This window comes from Cryptomeria japonica, chromosome 5, assembly GCF_030272615.1.
Source record: "Cryptomeria japonica chromosome 5, Sugi_1.0, whole genome shotgun sequence".
NCBI lineage: Eukaryota > Viridiplantae > Streptophyta > Pinopsida > Cupressales > Cupressaceae > Cryptomeria > Cryptomeria japonica.
Window position 1 is genome coordinate 412,065,335 of NC_081409.1, and position 19,736 is coordinate 412,085,070.

Here is a 19,736-nt window from a genome sequence, read left to right on the forward strand (position 1 = left end):
AAATTTCTTTGGAAGGATGTAGCCAAACCTTCTTAAGAGAATCAGGTTAAAATATTGTAGATTTTGCTGGATTTAGATCTGTGAAATAAATATTTATGATTTGAATGCTCAAAACAACCCAAAAAAATATGTCATGGAAATTAATTTTCTCTATCAATCATACTCTATAATTCACAATTGGAATAAGATTGCAACAAAGGATGATGAATCATAATATGGATCATAGAATGTAATCCAAAACATCAAGATAAAGAAAATAAATTTATGTAATTAGTTAAAAAAAAAAACTATAAGCCTATAATCATGAGTTTGAATGAATGTCCAAATGTGCAATCCAATCTTTCTCTGAGCCCTACCATCCAAAGGCTCATATTACTTCTATCTTATGAGTTTGAGCATAAAATGTTGGTTGTTCTTATTAAGATTTTGTTATATTATTAAAACTGCTAACAGTGTTGCAAATAATGTTGAGCAATAAATTCACTGGCAATCACATTGCTTGTTCGCACTATGATTTAGTTTTGTAAATAGCATTCACCATGTGCTCCAGGTCATGCTTTGTCATCCTTCCTGCAAGGCAAGAGATAACTTTATTAGGATATATAGAATGACTCAGTCTAAGTCTCGCACACTTACCAATATTATATAAATGAAGCAACTCAGATTCAATAACTTGTATGAACAAGTGGAAAAAGCATTAAAAGTTTGCAGGAAACAAAAGGTGCCTCCATAGCAACCAAAAAGCTAAAAAGGATGTCAAAGTTTTTAACATTTAATGTCTTTGGAGGAAACATGCAAAGTACCAAATCAGAGGGATCTATGTAATTTCATTTGACTATGCTTAGTATGGCATTTGCCTTTGCTGAATTAGGTCCATGCATTCACAAACCTGCAAAAAAAATAAAAGTCATTAATGCCTTGTCTTTCTAGGTTGTAAATGGCTACAAATGTTAACTATGAGATAGGTTTTGTTCAAAATTATCTACTGTTTTAAATAAATTTAATGTAAGTTAATACAAAAGCAAAAAATAAGATGAGTTAACTATTAGTTGGTAACTTACAACATAGTGCTTAAGGCTTAAGGCAAATTCATTAGAGTGTAATGGATAAAATAAAGTTAATGATTAGTATATACTTGTGAGAACCTGTAAAACTACTTGGATAAATGCATAGAAAATAATAATATTTGAAGAGGGTTGAACATGGTTAGGAAGAATGAAATAAGTAGTGCAAGAATATATAACAAGTTACACTTGATTTGGACAATATCTATAGTCAAATTCAATGTGCAAGCTCTAAACTCAATATAGAAGAATCAAATTTAAGGAAATTGTCTAAGTTAAGTGATTGCATCATAGATCTGTAGTGAAGTCGTACTAGTTGGAGGCTAAATGTCATGCCTTTTTAATATGGAGATGTTTTTTTTGGTCAATGCCTGTAAATTAACCTAGGTAAACTTGTAGTGAATTTTATGGATGTTTTTATCTTTCCTTCTTGTTTTTGGGATAGAGGGTTTCAAAGTCAACAATGGAAAAATTGATGTCCAGAAGATCTATATTGAATCTATTGTATGTACAGTGTAGAGATTATATCTTCTTGTTTTAGGTATACGGACAATTAAGATTTTACCTAGTAAAATCAATTTCTGGTAGATATGCAGTAAGTTATGGGTACTTATAGCCTTGTGACTATATATTTTTGGTTTGGGAATGTAGGGATGTGGGGATGATCCTAAAATCAACGCGTGGTAGGTTTTTGGTGATAGTTATTTTATTTGCAGTTTTAAGTTATAATCTCTTTGGTTTAGAGATGTGAGAATTTAAGGGTCTATCTAGTTTAATCAATGTCTAGCAGATGCTATCCAATTTTTATGATATGGAAATAGAAAGTATTTCTAGTAAAACAAATGTCTGGCATCTCTATAGTTAAGTTATTCTGGTTTCATGCTAATGTATATCTTGCTAGCTTATAGGTGTGCACTTCTAAGGGTTCATTTTTAAAAGTTATTTCCTAATAGGGTTGTGGTCAAACTATTTGTGCTTAAAGTATAAAGTTAGCATCACTTTACTTTGGGGGTCTTGGGGTTTAAGTTATTTTCATGTAAAAGAAGTGTGTGGCAGATTAGCTATGATGTTAATGTCATTGTAGTCTATAGGTGTACCTTTTTTAGGCTGGGAATGAGGAGATGAGGTCATTTGTGGTAAAACAATGGCCTAGAACATCCGTAGTGAAGTAATTTAGTTGATGTCTAAGGATTATTTCTCTTTGATCTACATATATGGAGCTTTATTGTATAACACATATCATACAAATCTGTACTGAATTTATTTTGGTTGTTCAGGCTAAATATCTCAAGACAGAGGAGACCGTCACCATGAAGAATGCAAGAACTGAGAGTTGTAGATAATACGTTTCCTGGATCACCCAAATGTAATATCATTGAAGCATTGTTTCTTTTTCACTACCGACAATAATCAATTGTATCTAAATTCGATGCTGGAGTATGAGTCAGAGATTGTTTGTCATGTTGGAAAGCATTATAGTAGGATGAATCAAAGGATGCCTCTTATATATACAAAGTTATATACATATTGGGTGGGGAATGATGTTTTGAATCTCTGTGTACATTATCTAGTCTACTATTCTAGGTAAGGAATTTCTCTATGATTGATAAAGTGAAGAGAAAGATCCTTGGGATAGTGTAGCTGGAGTCCCTGCCTAATGCCAGAAAAAGTAGAGGTTGACTTGCTTTTACAAATAAAATCCCAGCTTGAAGTCTAAAATAAAAATGATTGTTTGTATGTCTTGAATATTACATTAGCAACAGGTTTGCTTGAATAGAGATATCGTATGATTTTACTTTTGATTTTTTTTAGAACCTACTAGCTGGTTTTGAATTCAAAACTCCAGTACATCCAACTTTCCATACATTTTTTTCAAAAAAAGACCAAGCACTACATAAAATTTGGCATATAATCTCTTTCTACTTTTCTCCATTTGTTCATCAATGTAACTTTCAGTCACAAAATTATCTTCTTCTTTCCTTGGTAGTGTGTTGACTGCCCTCCTCTCAAATATATTCAGTAGAAAAAATAGTGACAGAATTATCAACTAAGAAATTGTGCTTTAAAATCCAAATTAAACCTTAAGGACCAGCATGTATTGAAAAAATAGTGACAGAATTATCAACTAAGAAATTGTGCCTTAAAAACCAAATGAAAGCTTAAGGACATGCAATACATGCATATCCAACGAAAGCAACTCCAATCCACACATAACAAAATTTATTTAATTATTTCTTTCGCTATCTTAAAAGTTTCAATGGGTCAAAATCATGCACAATAGCTACAACTCAAAAGTTTCTCCATTCAATTACCCTAACTTTACATGTTCAGAAGTTTTAAGTTTAATAAAGTTTCCAAATTTAGAAAAAAGTGGTGAAATTATTGTTGCTGCTATATGATTGAGGTTAGCTTATAGGGACTCAAAAGACTTGCATTGGAGTTGCAACAGTAAAGCTAGAAATATTTAAAAAAAATAGTCATAGAGCAATTGGATTGTTTCCTAGGTAAGAGTTTTGATGGGGTTGTGTCACTTCATCTAAGGAGGTCTATTGAATTTGAATCCCCATTGTATGGTGAAGTCAGTCAAAGAGCTGAAAAGGGTCATGTATTCTGATTGTACCAAACAAGATTAATAAATTTTCATAAGTATTGTTGCCTTCAAAATACAGTTAAAAAATCTAAAATTTAGGTTGACTATTGACCTTGAAATCCCTCTATGAGCCACAAGCTTTTTCTAATAAAATCTCATTTGGAGCTTAAGCGGTGAAGGTGCATTATGGGCATCAGTTCTACCAAAATATGATAATATTCCACTTGTGGATGTTCAAATTCATTCTCAGAATTTCCATTTTTAGGGGGACAAAAAAATGGTCTTACCGTAATTTTTTATAGTTGAGCCAACAACCAATCTATTTTTTTTAATGTTCAAAGATATGAAATCTGCAAGATTAATAAGCCTTTCTATAGTAGAAATTCTTGCAATAAAAATAAAACTTTAGCGAAAGATGATGCATTGAAAATTATGAATATAAATAATAGCAATTTTCCCTCGAACATAACTAAGCTATGAGCATGATAGCTTTTTTATAGGCACAAAAATTGCAAATGGTATGCCTTCATAACTACTCAACTATAGCATTGATAATTTGGGTACTATAAAGCAATGAAATCCACATCAAGGTCCATTATATAATGTCAAATGTATACAGATATTGCTGCTGAAATTTATTTTACAAAAATATTTCTACGTGGGTAATGTTAAGCAGCAAAACCCACATCATGGTTCACTCTACAATCAAACATAGATGGCCATCGCTTTATCAATCAGAATATAATGTAGTGCCCCTACCCTAGTCAACTTTGTAAAACTGGTTTGACCTTGGTTGAGTTTTTATGTGGCATTCTTGAATGGTTGATTTACCGTGATGTAATGTTGTAGTCAGATATTGTGATTACTATGCGTACCTATTAATGTGCTTTCGCATCGATTCTTATGTAAGTTTAATTGTTCTCTTGATTCTTGTTATTAATCTCGAGCTAACACTTTCATTATATATATATATATATATATATATATATATATATATATGCTTGTGTGACTCATGGTTGCAGGAGATTGCAGGAATAGTACCACCTAGGTGTGAGGTTCGTCTTCATCGAGATTCGCAGGGTTGAGTATACCTCATTCGTCCTTAGAATTTGGGTTAGGTGGTCGTAAAACCCTCATTTTACCCTAGTCATGCTCAAGTGAGTGTCACCTGTGGTCCGTCAGTTTCCCTTTTCGTTTGGGTTTGCGGGTTGTGTATTTGGTTGGTTTTCTTGGGTTGCATGCCTTGCGTGTGGTAAAAATTGAGTATTTTATCCTAAGTATTTAATTTCATTTAATGTGTTCATTTACGTATTAGTAATTGAGGGATTAAAACAAATAGGTTTCTTTTATGTGATTAATCATTAATTAAAATGATCGCTCTATTTATGTTTGTAGCAAGTTTAAGTATTTAATTCGATTTAATGTGTTCATTTACGCATTAGTAATTGAGGAATTAAAATAAATATGTTTCTTTTATGTGATTAATCATTAATTAAAAAGATCACTCTATTTATGTTTGTACCAAGTTTAAGTATTTAATTCGATTTAATGTGTTCATTTACGCATTGGTAATTGAGGAATTAAAATAAATAGGTTTCTTTTATGTGATTAACCATTAATTAAAAAGATCGCTCTATTTATGTTTGTAGCAAGTTTAAGTATTTAATTCGATTTAAGGTGTTCATTTACGCATTAGTAATTGAGGAATTAAAATAAATAGGTTCTTTTATGTGATTAATCATTAATTTAAAAGATCGCTCTATTTATGTTATAGCAAGTTTAATTTAATGGTTAATTTAAAATCGTGAATTTATTTAGTTTATACATTTTGAAAAGGGAAGATTTAAAGTTATTCGAAATAGAAATAATTTAATCCCTTTTTGTTTTTTCAAATAGAAAGGTTAATTTTAATTATTTAAGAAAATCAATTTTTATTAGAAAAACAAGTTTAATTTATATATATATATATATTTGATGTAGTGTGAAAGATTGATTTTGAGAATTTAATTCAATTAAAATATTTTACCCTCATCAATATTGCGAAATATAAATGTTAGCTTTGTTAATATTGAGAAAATTAAAATTAAATGAGAGAGAAGCATTTTAATTTTAATTAGAAAAGCAAGTTAGATTTTTTTTTTTTTTTTGAATAAAAGGGTAAAAACTTTATTGAAAATCAGAAAAAAGCATTACACAGAATGACAGAGCCCCGAGGCCCCAGAGAAAACAACCAACCCAACCACAAATCAACCAGCTTCAAAACCATCCATGTCCTCAGTGAAGATCTTCTACAATTCCTGACAGTAGTCCCAAGAGAGATGCTCCCAACCTTCCACTTCCCAATCACTATCATGATCTAAGGCCCACTTGGCCAAACAATCCGCCACTCCATTCCATTCGTGAGGAATATGGATGAAGGACACCTGCTCCATTAAAGAGCTAATTTGGAGAATCTGTTGAACAATCCTTGCCAATTGCCACTGAATCCCACTCACCTTCTGCTCAGACAACAAGTTGACAACAATTTGTGAATCCGATTCACAAATCACCTTCCTACAACCCAACTCCAAAGCCCACTCCAGTGCATAAAGAATCACTAAACCCTCCATAAAATTATTAGACTGCCATCCTTTATGCACCGAAAAGAAGAAAACAACCTCCCCACTGTTGTTCCTACCAACACCCCCTATTCCAGCAGGGCCTGGGTTACCCCTAGATGAGCCATCAGTGTTAATTTTGATAAACTCATCCTGAGGGGGTATCCACCTTCCCACCCTTTGCACCTTCTTAATAGCCCATCTACCTCTCCGGACACAAGTAGAGGACAGAGATAGCTCCTGCAATCCAAGCCTACTCACAATATTTGCCTCATCTCTACCCAGCGGGAAGTTCACCTCACACTTAGCTTCCATTGTCTCTCGAATCATAACAGTGATCCTATTCCAAACTTGTTGAACAAACAATTTGGCCTCATGGAAAATCCTCCTGTTCCTTTCGAGCCAGATCTGCCACAGAATGAAGATGGGCCCAATATACTAGACAGTCTGGATGAGGGAGGCCAGAATAGGAGGTCTGCCCAAACTGCTCCAAAATTCCACCAGAGAATCTGCATGGACACAAGGACGCTTCCACACCCCCCACCAATAGTGCCAGATAAGCATAGAGAATGGGCATCTGAAGAATAGATGAGAGGAATCTTCCTCTCCGTTACCACACAAAACAAAGATAGAAGGCCCCAAGAATCCCCGCTTGCGGATATTGTCCCAAGTAAGACATCTATTCCAAGCTAAAGTCCAAGCAAAGCAGTTACACTTTGGCCAAGAAGCATTATTCCACACCTATTTCCACCAGTTCACTTCTCTTCCCTCAAGTCTTCAACTCATCAATTCTTAGTAATCACTAGCCACAGAAAAGACGCCCTTAGGATTTGGAGACCAAGCAAGCCCATCCCTACCCTTAAGAGAGCTACAGTGTCTATTCGCCAAAATGCCCTACAGCTCCGCATATTCTTCCTCCATCCCAACCACCGGCCACTCATTAGGATTCTTCCATCGCTCCAAATCTAGCTGACCGCACCTATAGACAACCTTAAAATCACTCACCCTTGACCATCCCGTGTCCAAAAACCTCTGGCCCAGGTTTCCAAGGTTAGGAAACTAATCAAGGATGGGATGGTAACCATCCCAAGAGTCCTTCCAAAAAAGGACCTCTTCCCCCCTTCTGCAAATCCAAAAAAGCCCTGCCTTAATGAGAGACGCCCTCCTCTTTAGCGTGTTCTAGATCAATGAGCCCTTTCCTTCAAGCGGATATCTAGGGATTTCCTCCAAAGGGATCCTCTGCATATATTTGTTGGCCATAATCTTGGCCTAACCTCGATCCTGCTCAACACACCACCTTCAGTATAATTTAGCTGCAAGTGCCTCCCCAAAAAGAATAGACTACCTTAACCCAAGCCCCCCCGACTGCTTTGGGCTACACACTAGGTCCCAATTGACCAAACTCCACTTGGAAGAGGAGAGATTTCCTGCCCATAAGAACTACCTAGCCAGAGAGTCCAAACCCTTCAAGAACCACTTAGGTGCCACCTGAAGCATACATCAATAGGTCGGCAAAGCCTGAACCACCGACTGAATCAGTTGAACTCTCCCCCCAAAGGATAACCATCTATGAGTCCAGTGATCAACCTTCGATCAGAGTTTATCCAAGATCCCCTGCCACGACTCCCTAGGAGGCTTGCCAGGAGAGATAGGAATTCCTAAATAGGTCAAGGGCAGGGAGCCAATTTGGAATCTCAGAATAAAAGCAATCCTCCTTTGGATATCTTCAGGAGTGTTGAAAAAGAGGATAGAAGACTTGTCCTCATTAATCAACTGGCCAGATGTCGCAAGATAAACATCCAGGACCTTACGCATATTAGAAGCTTCATTGATCCGAGCTAGCCCCATAAGGGTTGTATCATCCACAAACTGCAAGTGAGACTACGGCTGCAAGTCATTACCCCAGCTCCAACCTTGAATATTACCCAGGCCCACATTATGCTTAATCATCCTCCCCAGACCCTCAGTAAGAAGAATGAATAAATAAGGGGAGAGGGGATCCCCCTGACGAAGACCCCTTGAAGCCCCGAATAGCTCAGTATGGTCCCCATTGATAAGCACCGAGAAAGAGGTGGACATAACACAACTCATAACCCACTGGATCCACTCATCAGCAAAACCAAAAGCCTTGAGGATCTTCTGAAGGAAGGACCACTGAACTCTATTGTACACCTTAGCCATATCCAACTTGATAAACATAGCCTTTTTCTTGGAGGTTACCATAGAGTGAATGATCTCCATAGCAATGACCACCCCATCTAGAATTTGGCAGCCTTCCACAAACCCACTCTGCTCCTCCGAAATAACACTCCCTAGGCACTTCTTCAATCTATCTGCTATCAGTTTAGAGATGATCTTATAAATCACATTGCAGAGAGAGATAGGGTAGAACTAGCCTAACCAGTCGACCCCTTCACACTTGGGGATTAGAGCGATGAAGGTCGCATTCAAAGCCCTAAGCATCTGCTTATTTCTCTGGGACTCCTGGACAACATCCAATAAATCTAGCTTAATAATATCCCAGAACTCTTGAAAGAATTCAACCGGGAACCCATTTGGTCCAGAAGCCTTCCCTTTCCTCATATGGAAGACAATCATCTCAAGTTCTTCCATCAAGATAGGATGCAAAAGCTGCTCATTCATCTCCCTCGAGACAAGGGAAGGGATGCAAGCCAAAACCAGATTCTCCTCCACTGTTTCCTGCCTGAGATTCTTCCCTAAAGAGGGACTGGAAGAAATGAAGGGACTCCCTAGACATCTCCTGCAAGGATAAGCACTACTCACCTCTATCATTAACCAGAACAGGAATGGAATTTCCGTGTCTCCTTGCTTTCACAGAGTTGAAGAAGAAGGCCGTATTCTTGTCCCCCTCCTTCAACCAATCAATGTGAGCTCTCTGCTTCCAATAAATTTCTTCTCTAATCTCCCATTCCTCAACCACCTTGATAGCCTTGTCTTCCTCTCTAAGAAATTCCTCTGACAACCCATGCTCTCTAATTTCCCTAGTGATCTCATTCAACACAATTTGGGTAGCTTTCTTCTCATGAAAGATGTTCCCAAACCCTTGACAGTTCCACTGTTTAAGCTAGCGCTTAACAAATTGCAGCTGCTTGGCAAAAGAGAACATGGCAGTGCCAAAGGCCGGCCTGCCTTTCCTCCACCAGTCCGCAACCAGATCCTGTAAAGAGGGATCCCGAAGCCACATAAGTTGAAATTTGAATGAAGGCGAGCGAGCAACCCGAGCCAAGGATGAAACCAACTTGATGGGCCAATGATCCGACCCGCTCCAGTCAAGAATCTCATAAGTTGTGGACCACCCCCCGCCAATCCAAAAGCAAGAAACCAAAAAGCGATCTAGCCGTTTAGCAATCTAATTCTCACCCACCCTCCTGTTGTTCCAAGTGAACAAGCCATTGCTAGGCTTGATGTCAACCAGCTACAATAGGGAGATACTATCCTAGAAAAGGACTGAAGAAGGTTCCAACCACATTACACTGCCCTTCTTCTCACTCAACTCCAAAATGGCATTGAAGTCTCCTACCATAATCCAAGGGTGAAAAGGGGCCAACCTTCGCATACCAGCAACATGAGACCATAAGTTTTGCTTACCCTGAAGATTAGTGCGAGCATAGATATTTGAAAACAAGATGACTTCCCCAGTCTCGAGACTAGATAGCACCCCAGATAACGAGGATCTGGAGGCGGCCCACCAAACAGGGCAGAGCCTTAAAGGGTTCCAAAGACAGGTCACCCCTCCCGAGGAACCAGCTGCCCCAACACACTGACACTCGCCTCGCCCCCATAGCTTTGGCACAAGACTCGTCATACTCTCTACTGAAAGTTTAGTTTCTTGCAAGAAAAGGACATCAGGTGAATGATTCCTAATCAAATCTTGAACAGCTTTTTGTCTAGGGCCGTTGTTCAAGCCCCTTACATTCCATGAGAGTACAATCATTTGGGAGGGTTGGAAAAGTGAGAATCCAAGGTCTTTACTGACCCTGAGTCAATCAAATTCTCTCCCATCATTTTGATTTTATCCACATCCTTCTTTCTGCCAGCCTTTGAGATTTTCTCTGAGGCACTTTTCTTAATATCTTTCTGATGAAGACCTAGGTGAACAGAAGACTTGCTAGTCCTATCTCCAGCCGGTTCCAATTTCAGGGCTGTCGGGGACCCTTCCCCCCCACCCAAATTCACTTCCGAACCAGGAATGAGTCCCAACTCGGCCCCTCCAGCCTGCTCCATCTCCATTTGTTGGTTTCCAGTCACTACCAAGGCCTGGGAAAAGTCCTCCCTAACTTTTTCTGGTGCCCCCCCTGAAGCCCCCTGATCCAAAGGGGTTAACCCTAGATTCACTTCCTCATGGCTGAGGTTGTCCAATGCTTCAAATCTGTTAAAGGTATCCTCCTCCTACCTCTCCTGAAGGGACCTCTTCTAGCCTCGATTTCTGTTCCTTGCCTTAACTGGAACAAAACCCTCAGCACCCACTACATTAGTCACCATAGCACTTTTTCCTTTATCAGCCCTATCTTGACTCTGGGCCGGTTGTTGAGGTTGGTGCACCACTAGTTTAAATCTAGGGCATTTACGTTGTAAATGACCATACTCATGACACAGACGACAACGAAACGGTAAAGTCTCATAGTCTAGCTGTTGAACCCATGATTAAGAACCCACACACATATCTATAGCATCTGGTAATGGTTTACTAAGATCAATTTCAACACAAATGCACGCAAAGGTCATTACCTTTCTCCCTAGGGTTTGCGATGAAGATCCCACTGGTTTCCCCAGTAGTGCTGCTAGCATCCGTAACACGTCCTCTCGACAGCATTCCACTAGAAGACGTGGTAACCGAACCCATACAGGACCCCTATTTGGGAGCTCCTCTGAAGGGTTAAACCCCGCATGCCAAGGTTTGATGAACAACCCCACCTGGTTGTAAAAATACGGGCCTCCTTCAAAAACCCTATTTTGGTCCTCCATACAGTTGAAAGTAACCATGAAATAGTTGTTCGCAAGCAGCATAATCTCCATTTCCCCATCTGGTGCCCAAGACCTCTGTGCCCAGTTTTCCAAGAACTGCAGGGAGACCCTCGTTCCTAGAAATTTGCAGTAGAGTGAGTGTTTTGAAAAGTACTCAATGTCTTCCACTATCATCTCCGGAGGAATAACCAGCTTCGGCCTTTCGCTGCATCTCTCCAGACACCCATTAATCTTCATAAGGCGAGAAATACTAGTACTTCCAGACCCCGGTTCTGAGGAGAAAAGGTTATTGGAAAATGTCTTCATATTCTGAGGTGGGGGTTTAGAACCCACTGCAGCACGGAAGTCCATGGTTGGAGCCACATGAGAGGCCTCACCACCAAAACCCAACATTAGAGCTCGAAAAGATTTAAAAGGCGACAAAGGGCAACCAAGGACCCCAGCCCCGAAGGCTCCCCCCTTCCAAGCTCCTCCAATAGATGCCCCAAATGGACCCCCCAACCCCACGGGAGCCCCACCGGAAGCCCACTGCCCGTAGCAGTCCGGAGTCCTTCCTCCCACGCAGCCAACCCTTACTCTCGTGCAGCAAAACCTCCCCCCGACGGTCGACACAGCAACCCTATCCCCCAACCGCTCCCAGCCTACTGCTCTCCCCTGACACCCTTCACTCCCCTCCCCCTCTGCAACTGCACCAGGAACCTCCCGCGAGCTAGGGCTTCAAAACCCTAGCTCGGCCGCTCGAAGACCTCTGCACGTGTGCCATCGATTATGATGATGCCCAAATTAAGATAGTATCAATCAAGATTATTTGAATAGTGGAAAAGAATGATTTTTTTTTTTTTTAAATTTAAAAAGTGTTTAAATTCGAAATTAGGAGATTAGGTCAAATTTTATTCCATTTAACCTAGGTTGGAAAATATTTTTAGGGTTGTTGATTTTTTTTGGGGAAAAATATTTTTGGATGGAGAAAATTGGGGATTTTGGGAAGGAAGAATTTCTATAGCTAGAGGTTGGGCTCTTCTTCCAAATCTTGCCAGGAATGCTAAAAGAGGTAGGATTTTTGTTTACTTTTTTTTTTTTTTTCGTTATTAAATCAAAAATTGTGTTTGGTTGTTCTTCATGAAATGTTGGTTTAAAAAAATCCATGAATGTTCTTAGATTTGAGTTTTCGCTTTGAAAAAATTGGTTTGCATTCTTTTGTATTGTGGAAAGGTTGTTAAAATAGTTGGAGTTCATGCTTGTAGATTAAGCAGATTCACTAATTCTACCCTGAGAGGGGGTTATGTTGGCGAAATTTTGCCAGAATGGGTTGCCTGGGAATGAAAACGTTTGTTTAAGATTGGCTGAATCCATTCTCTGTTTGTCTTAGAAAATTTCTGAGTCTATTTTTTGGGGGGGTTTTGTTCCAGATTAACGGAATGCATTCATATGTCTGAGGGCTTGATAATGAGATTTATTTCTCAGAGATTTATGAGTCTGAGACTGCAGATTGGGGTTTTTAGTTATTTTTATTTTATGGGTTTGTTGATTTAGTTTTAAAATCAATTTTGGTATTCTTGGTCTTTCTGGAAAAAGAATAATTTTCTTAGTCTTTGTGAGACTGGTTTTCTTCTTGGTTGTGTATGTCACAGTAAATAAAATTTATAAATAAATAAATAAAATAATATAAAATAAATGGGGGGGATGGTAGCAAGTACTATCGTGCAGTAGCAGAGCTACCATACGGGTAGCAGTGCTACCGTACGGAAACATGCTATCCTATGGTAGCAAAGCTACCGAGCAATATTAAATTTGCCTTAACTTTTTACATGCCTCCAACTTGTGGTGAATTGTATTTTTTATTATTATTTTATTTTATAAATATATATATATATATATATATATATATATATATATATATATATATATATATATATATATATATATATATATAGTTTGTTATTTATTTCATTATGTGGAAAAAGGTTAAAGTAATATTTTATTTGGGAGATTTTGGAAATAAAATATATTTATTGCTTAGTAAGTTTTAAATAAAATATTATTATATGAGAAATTAGACGATAATAGGTTATCGAGAGATTTTAGAAATGAAATATAATAGTGTATTTGGGTAATTGGAAAATAGGAATATTATATCATTGGGTATTTTGGAAACTTAAATAATATACTATAGGAAATATTGGGAATTAATTAAAGTATCGTTAGGAAAATTTGGCAAGTAAATGAAATTTTCATTTAGTAGAATAAATTGTTAATTTATATTTTCTCTGAATTGGGGAATAGGCAAGATTGTACTAGTGCAATTGTGGTATTGAATTTACCTTGTAATGTTGTTTTGTGTTTTCTGTTATTGTATTTTGAGAACTTAGATCATTTAGAAAACTTGATCGACATTTAGTGTTTAAATCAATATGGGAAAAGATTGCCTCTACTAGTTAATGCCTATGCAAGTTTAATTTCTATACTCACTTTTTCTTAAGTAACGACAAGACTTGATATGTTCTTTTGGACCCTGTCGTTTGGTTGATTTGGGGTACCTGTTTATATCAATGGTCTCTAGTTCGGCTGTTGCCTTGTGATGATGTTATAATTGGTCTTGTCCTTTAATGTGGGAGTAGTGTGTTGATTTGTGGTTGACCATAGTTGGTCAGGTCTCTAGTTAGAGTACCGCTAGGCAATGGACCTTTGAATTTTCTCTTAATATGCCCAGTTGGATCCGTTTTTGTGTAGGGATCGTCTATGTATTTATTGACCGATGTGGTCGTTTGTATATTGGTTATGTTCGCCTTGATGGCAGGATTGTAAATAATGTGAACCTTATGTATCCTTAACTTATTCAAATGATCAAAGGGGTCTTGTCATTGAGCAGACCCAGAGATGTAGCCCGTTAGGGGTGAACTCCGATATCAATTTGGTGTTATGTGATGCTTTTGTTCTTATGTTTCATGTTTAGTGTTAGCATGTATGGATGGCATTTTGATAGAATGTATAAGTGGATTAGATGAAATTAATCATAAATGCATGTATGCAGTTGTCTTAATTAAATACAGTTATGTGGATCATGAAAGGATGTAGATTTGAATAATAAAAGGTAATCAATTTCAGTTATTGATAATACAATTAAGTATGCATGGAAAGAACTCACTAGGCATGGAAAGAACTCACTAGGTTATGATGAAATTAAAGCATGTAATGAAATTAGATGCATGGTATATGATTAAGGAAAAGTTTGAACGAAATGATTGGATAACCATTGCTGGATGAACTCGTCATATTACCCAAATCATAATTCAAGTGGATGAACTCATTTAGTTATTTACATTTTAATCTTAATAAATGAACTTCATCATATTAGCTTTATTTTAACCATAATGGATGTACTCATCAAGTTATCTATATTTTAGCCCTAATGGACAAACTTCATTATGTTATTTACATTTTAACCTTAATATGTGAACTTCGTCTTATTAGCTATATTTTAACTATAATGGATGAACTCGTCATGTTATCTAATTTTAACTCTAATGGATAAACTTCATTAAGTTACCTATATTTTAACTCTAATGGATAAACCTCCACATGTTATCTATGTTTTAACTTTAATGGGTAAATTTCCTCATGTTAGCCTCATCTTCAACCTTAATGGATGAACACGTCCTATTTTCTAAACAATTTTAATTTACTGAATAAATTATATCCATGTTTTAAGTAATAACATGTAATTAAGATACCCTTCTTAATTGGATCAAATGTTGCGAGTTGAGTTAGGTGTTAAATTACGTAATCACGTTGGGAAACTCCTTAGGTTGTTTAGTCTTCTGCTGTGTCATCGAAGCTTTAGATAACTCAATGTATCTTAATGTTGTGTCTTATTAAAAAAAATAAAAAATATTTGCACTCCATTGTGTGTTTTAGCTTTATCCCTTCGAGGTTTCCTGGCGGGGCATTACATATAACTTTTCAAGATGGAGGAAGATAATTAGAACTCCCAACAGAATATCAAAGATTGACATTCGATGAATTACCTGCTATGCTCTGAGCCCTCTCTTTTAGATATAAGAATCAAATCACTATCCCGTTAGTCCAGGTGCCTGACAACTCTGACAACTCCTGCAGTCAAGATTAACACTAAATACTTAGTCAGGTCTACAAATAAGAGAGAACTCCAATTTGGAAGAAAGAGAAATACTAACAATGTTCCTTTCTTCATACACAATCAAAGTATCGAACCAAGCACTCTGTACAATTTATACTAGTGACATTTAACTCAAACTTGCATAATTGTTAATATAATCTGAGATTGCTCAAGTCCACTTAGATGGTACATGCTTTCACCACACCTACAATAAGGCTTAAATTAGACGAGTATTGATGGCACTGTAATCCAAGAGAAAGATACATAGATTCTTCTTATGGAATAAATTATAATTTAATGCTTTCAAATTCACTCGCATATATGTACACAAAAGGGACATAAGTTTGGGTAAAACTACGATCTGCAGTGGCTAACAACCAAATGTAGAAGAATCTGAGTTTGAATCTGCCAATTTAGTGCACAAATAACATAAAAAGTTATTCAAAAAATGAAAGTGAAATTATCAACAGATTCAAATGTTAGTGCGCCCATGGAATCAGCAGTCACGTAAACATTGTGATCTTTGTTTACAGTAGATATACAATGTAAAATAAATCATGAAATAATTTTTAACTATATAATAAAAGAAAAATGGCTGTCAAAAATTGGAGAGCATTAAAATCCTTTGGCTTTTCAACTGAAAACAACTTAAACCAACCCAATTACATAGAAATGAATGTACAAAATATTGGAGAGCTCAGAAAAGAAAAAGTGCAGCAAGAAGTTCAAACATGCCCATGTATTTGGGTGCTCAGATGAAATAGAAGCCTCCTAAGATAAAAATATATGAGAAAAATATCCTAATTTTCAACATGACTAGAAATTCGAACCAGTAAAACCCAATGTTGGCCAAGCCCATATCATGCTATAGATCTGCTAGTTGTTAATGTAAAGACAACCAACGAGACCTCAATTAAGCAAAGCCCTTATTATTTATTGATGGTAAAGAAGAGAAGGCTTAGCATCCAAAGTGAACGTGACATAGATTGGACACATTTGTATCATATTAAAAAAAGCTATTTTACCAAGTTAGCCACAAACCTAGGCATAACCAGGTGCAATTTTCTTTGGAATTGGAATCAAAATCAGAATGGGGTTCAATTTTTTTTTGATTTATCCAAGGAATGGTTTCTTGTGCATAGATTCATTTGGAATCGTTCATAAACATACATTAGTGATTAGCTATCTCAAGAAGATTAGAGAAGCGGGTAATAATTTTAGTGTCTTTGGCTTGACTTTATACCATCAAAATAACTTTCACTGATATCCCAATTGGGCAAATCCCATATGAGGCGAAATAAAGAAAAGCATAGCACTATAATGCAGAACTACAATTTGGAACAACCTTCGCAAAAGATTGTGGTTAAAGATTTGCACGGAGTTGAATGGAAATTTCGTCACATATACAGAGGTAAATAAACAAGTGTTCTATTTGGACACAACATGGTAATGCATTTGTCTCTGAAAAATCCTAAGGCTTAGGAGATTTAAAGCTTATCATTGTATATTTATGTTTTAATCATTAATGTTTAAGATATTAGATAGCCATGTACATGTGAGAATTAAGCATTTTACTTGACATGTGAGATACATTCAGGTCAGCCACGCAGACATTTGCTCACAACTGGGTGGAGCGTCTTTGTTTGTCAAAAAAGACTTTACTTGGAGACGCCGTACTATTTTTGTGGTATCAGTTTCTTGCTTCACTTGAGAACCATTTGTTACTTATCATATTTGTGGCTTCATAAGATGCTTATTTTGTCTAAGAATTTAACTCTATCCTTACAATATCATGGCCAACGGGAATAATGGAGAATTACTGCTAGGAATTCGAAGAGCTGTTCATTTGCGAAGGAACATTTCAGCATCAGTGGTTTCTAATCAGACAATTCATCAGGGTGTGCTTGCTCTTGTTGCTCATGCAGTTGCCACAAATAGTATATTTCATATTTTCTACAATCCAAGGTATTTCCTGTGTATTGCCCTTTACTCCATATCCTTAGTGGAGGGTTTGAAACTATTTAGAACAAAAGCTGCGTATTACCATTGACTGTTAGTCTAAAGCTTTGATAATGTGCCAAGTTGAATCCTGTTTAAAAATATAAAGTATTTTTGCCTTGAAACTTTGTTGGTTTTCTTACCAATACTCTTTTAGCTATACTCATTTTATCTCTCTTACCAAATTGTTCCTAAAAACCCCTAGATCTGGAATCAAAATGTACTCAAATTGGATTCATGCACAAAACCCTGTGGATTCAACCAGGTTTCTGATTTAACATCCTGTATTTGAATGCAAGTGATTCTGCACGGCTTTTGTCAATTTTGACCTTTTTGAAGGTTTTGGTCCTCAAGTTTGGCATGCCGACCATGTTTTGTGTTTGTTTTGGGAAAACATATTGTGAGATCCAATGAAGTCTTCAACAATGATAATCATGAATCAAACCAGTAAGACCCTAATTAAATAAAACCCATACCATCTATTTGCACCAAAACCTTCAAGTTTTCAATCTGAACAAAACTAGCAAAACTAAATTTAGGACAATGGGAGGGGAGCAGAGTGCTACACATTACATGTCAAGGTTGGAGAATCTGAAACTGCTGTGTCTCCTCTGAGCCAACTGATTAATCAAATAAAATAGCAAAGAATACACTATAACAACAATAAAAAAATTCGCTGAATTGAAAATTCATAAAGTGTTGAATGCTCTGTTTTAAACGCATGCCCCTGTTTTATTATTGCAGAGATTCTCTGATACAAAAAATAGTTTATTGCAACTTACAAAAAGAGCTGAGTTTTAAGATATATAAATATTTCCCAGCTGCTCAAAAAGACTATAACAACCAATTCAATGCACCTCAAAAAATAATTTGAAAGATTTGCAAAATAAAGTATTTACTGCTTAAAGCAGAGCATGCACATCATGCATTGTTCGATGAAAGAAACTAACTAATAGTTCCAAAAAAAACTCCAAACTAAATTCGGCTAATTCACGCATGTTCATACACATGCTTTATTTGGTTGCATAAAATAAAAATAAATCTAAACTGGCCGACTAAAAATTGGTTGAAAGAAAGCATTGATCGGTGGAACTCCAGGTAAAGCTTTGAGCGATGGATGCCTGTGCTTGATCGGTGCATGATAGTTTATTACGATGAATGCAAAGAATGCTAGCAGTACCTGGAGCTGCATGCATGGACTCTCCACAAAGGTTCTATGCCATTAGGCTCTCCACACCTTGTAATCGTTTTAAGAAGGCAAGCGCACCAGAATGTTAGAATTCAAACTTGTCGTAAAGAATTACGAGGTAAGGGTCATACATAAGGCAAATATGCATACACATTTAACCATATTACAGAATACAGAGCTCAATCTAGTTCATGTTTTCCATGTGATCTTCTAGTTTTTCCTAGAGAACTCGGTCCACTAAAGAGCATAATGCTTAAATTTCATTCTAAAAGACTTTCTGCTAAATTCATCAAAGAGTAAAGAGCAAAATCCTTCTAGAAATAATTCAAGATATCAACTAAAAATCCATTCTAAACCATTCATCCTTACTCCTGCACCAAATTTTGTCCAAAATCACCTTGAAATTAGCAAAACCACACTAAATAAACTTGAAAAGCACTGCAAAAATCCCAATCCTCAGAGGAAATTGATGTAGAACTCACTCTCTCTTAAGCAGCACTGGTAAACCCTAGCTACCTTCCAGATCGTTGACGTGGCAAATACTAGAACCTTCTAAATAAAAGTTTGGTAAATAATTCATATTTTTCCCTCCTCGTTGCTCATTGGTCAACACATTTTTTTCTTTAAATTTTAATCGAAAAATGGAAAAAAACCCCGGAAAATATGGGAGGACGAATCAAGTAAAAAGAAAAATTCATTAAAATTGCATTTTTTTAATTTAAATAGTGCAAATATTAGAAAGAACGATTTATTTTTATGTTGGTGCAATTCCCAAGCAGAAGTTAATATGCGGAAAGCTAAGCGAAAACATTAGTCTCCTGCCTATATAGGCAAGGACTAATAATAATAAATAAATAATGATATTTATTTGATTTGACATAGAAAGTCCAATGAAGATGTGGCTAAATTAAATGTAGCGTGGGTGAACAAAATTCTTGCAAATAAACACTAAGTGCCATGCAGAATAATATTATTTCATAGCAATGAGTACTAAAGGACAATTATAAGCAATATAAATAAATAAAAACAAGGCTAGCAATCTAGTTTAGTTTAGTGGTAAAGGGTGGGTCCACATAATGTGGCTAATATGTGTTGATTAGGATACAATTTGAACCAATAGGATGTTGGCCTTAGTAAGATTAAATGTAATATGGATTAAAATCACATAATGATGAAG

The 19,736-nt window shown here is 36.5% G+C and overlaps 1 long non-coding RNA gene across 2 annotated transcripts; it reads right to left on the reverse strand.

Moving 5' to 3' along the window:
- Nucleotides 1–248: 248 nt before the first annotated feature.
- Nucleotides 249–19,101, reverse strand: LOC131076473 (uncharacterized). 2 transcript variants are annotated; one of them, XR_009113350.2, is made up of 5 exons: nucleotides 18,957–19,101; nucleotides 18,551–18,607; nucleotides 15,263–15,347; nucleotides 804–889; nucleotides 249–570 (listed from the first exon to the last, which is right to left on the reverse strand). It is a non-coding gene; the product is annotated as an uncharacterized LOC131076473 (long non-coding RNA). The 2 variants fall into 2 exon arrangements; XR_009113349.2 differs by having other exon boundaries at nucleotides 18,551–19,029.
- Between the last annotated feature and the right edge of the window lie 635 nt (nucleotides 19,102–19,736).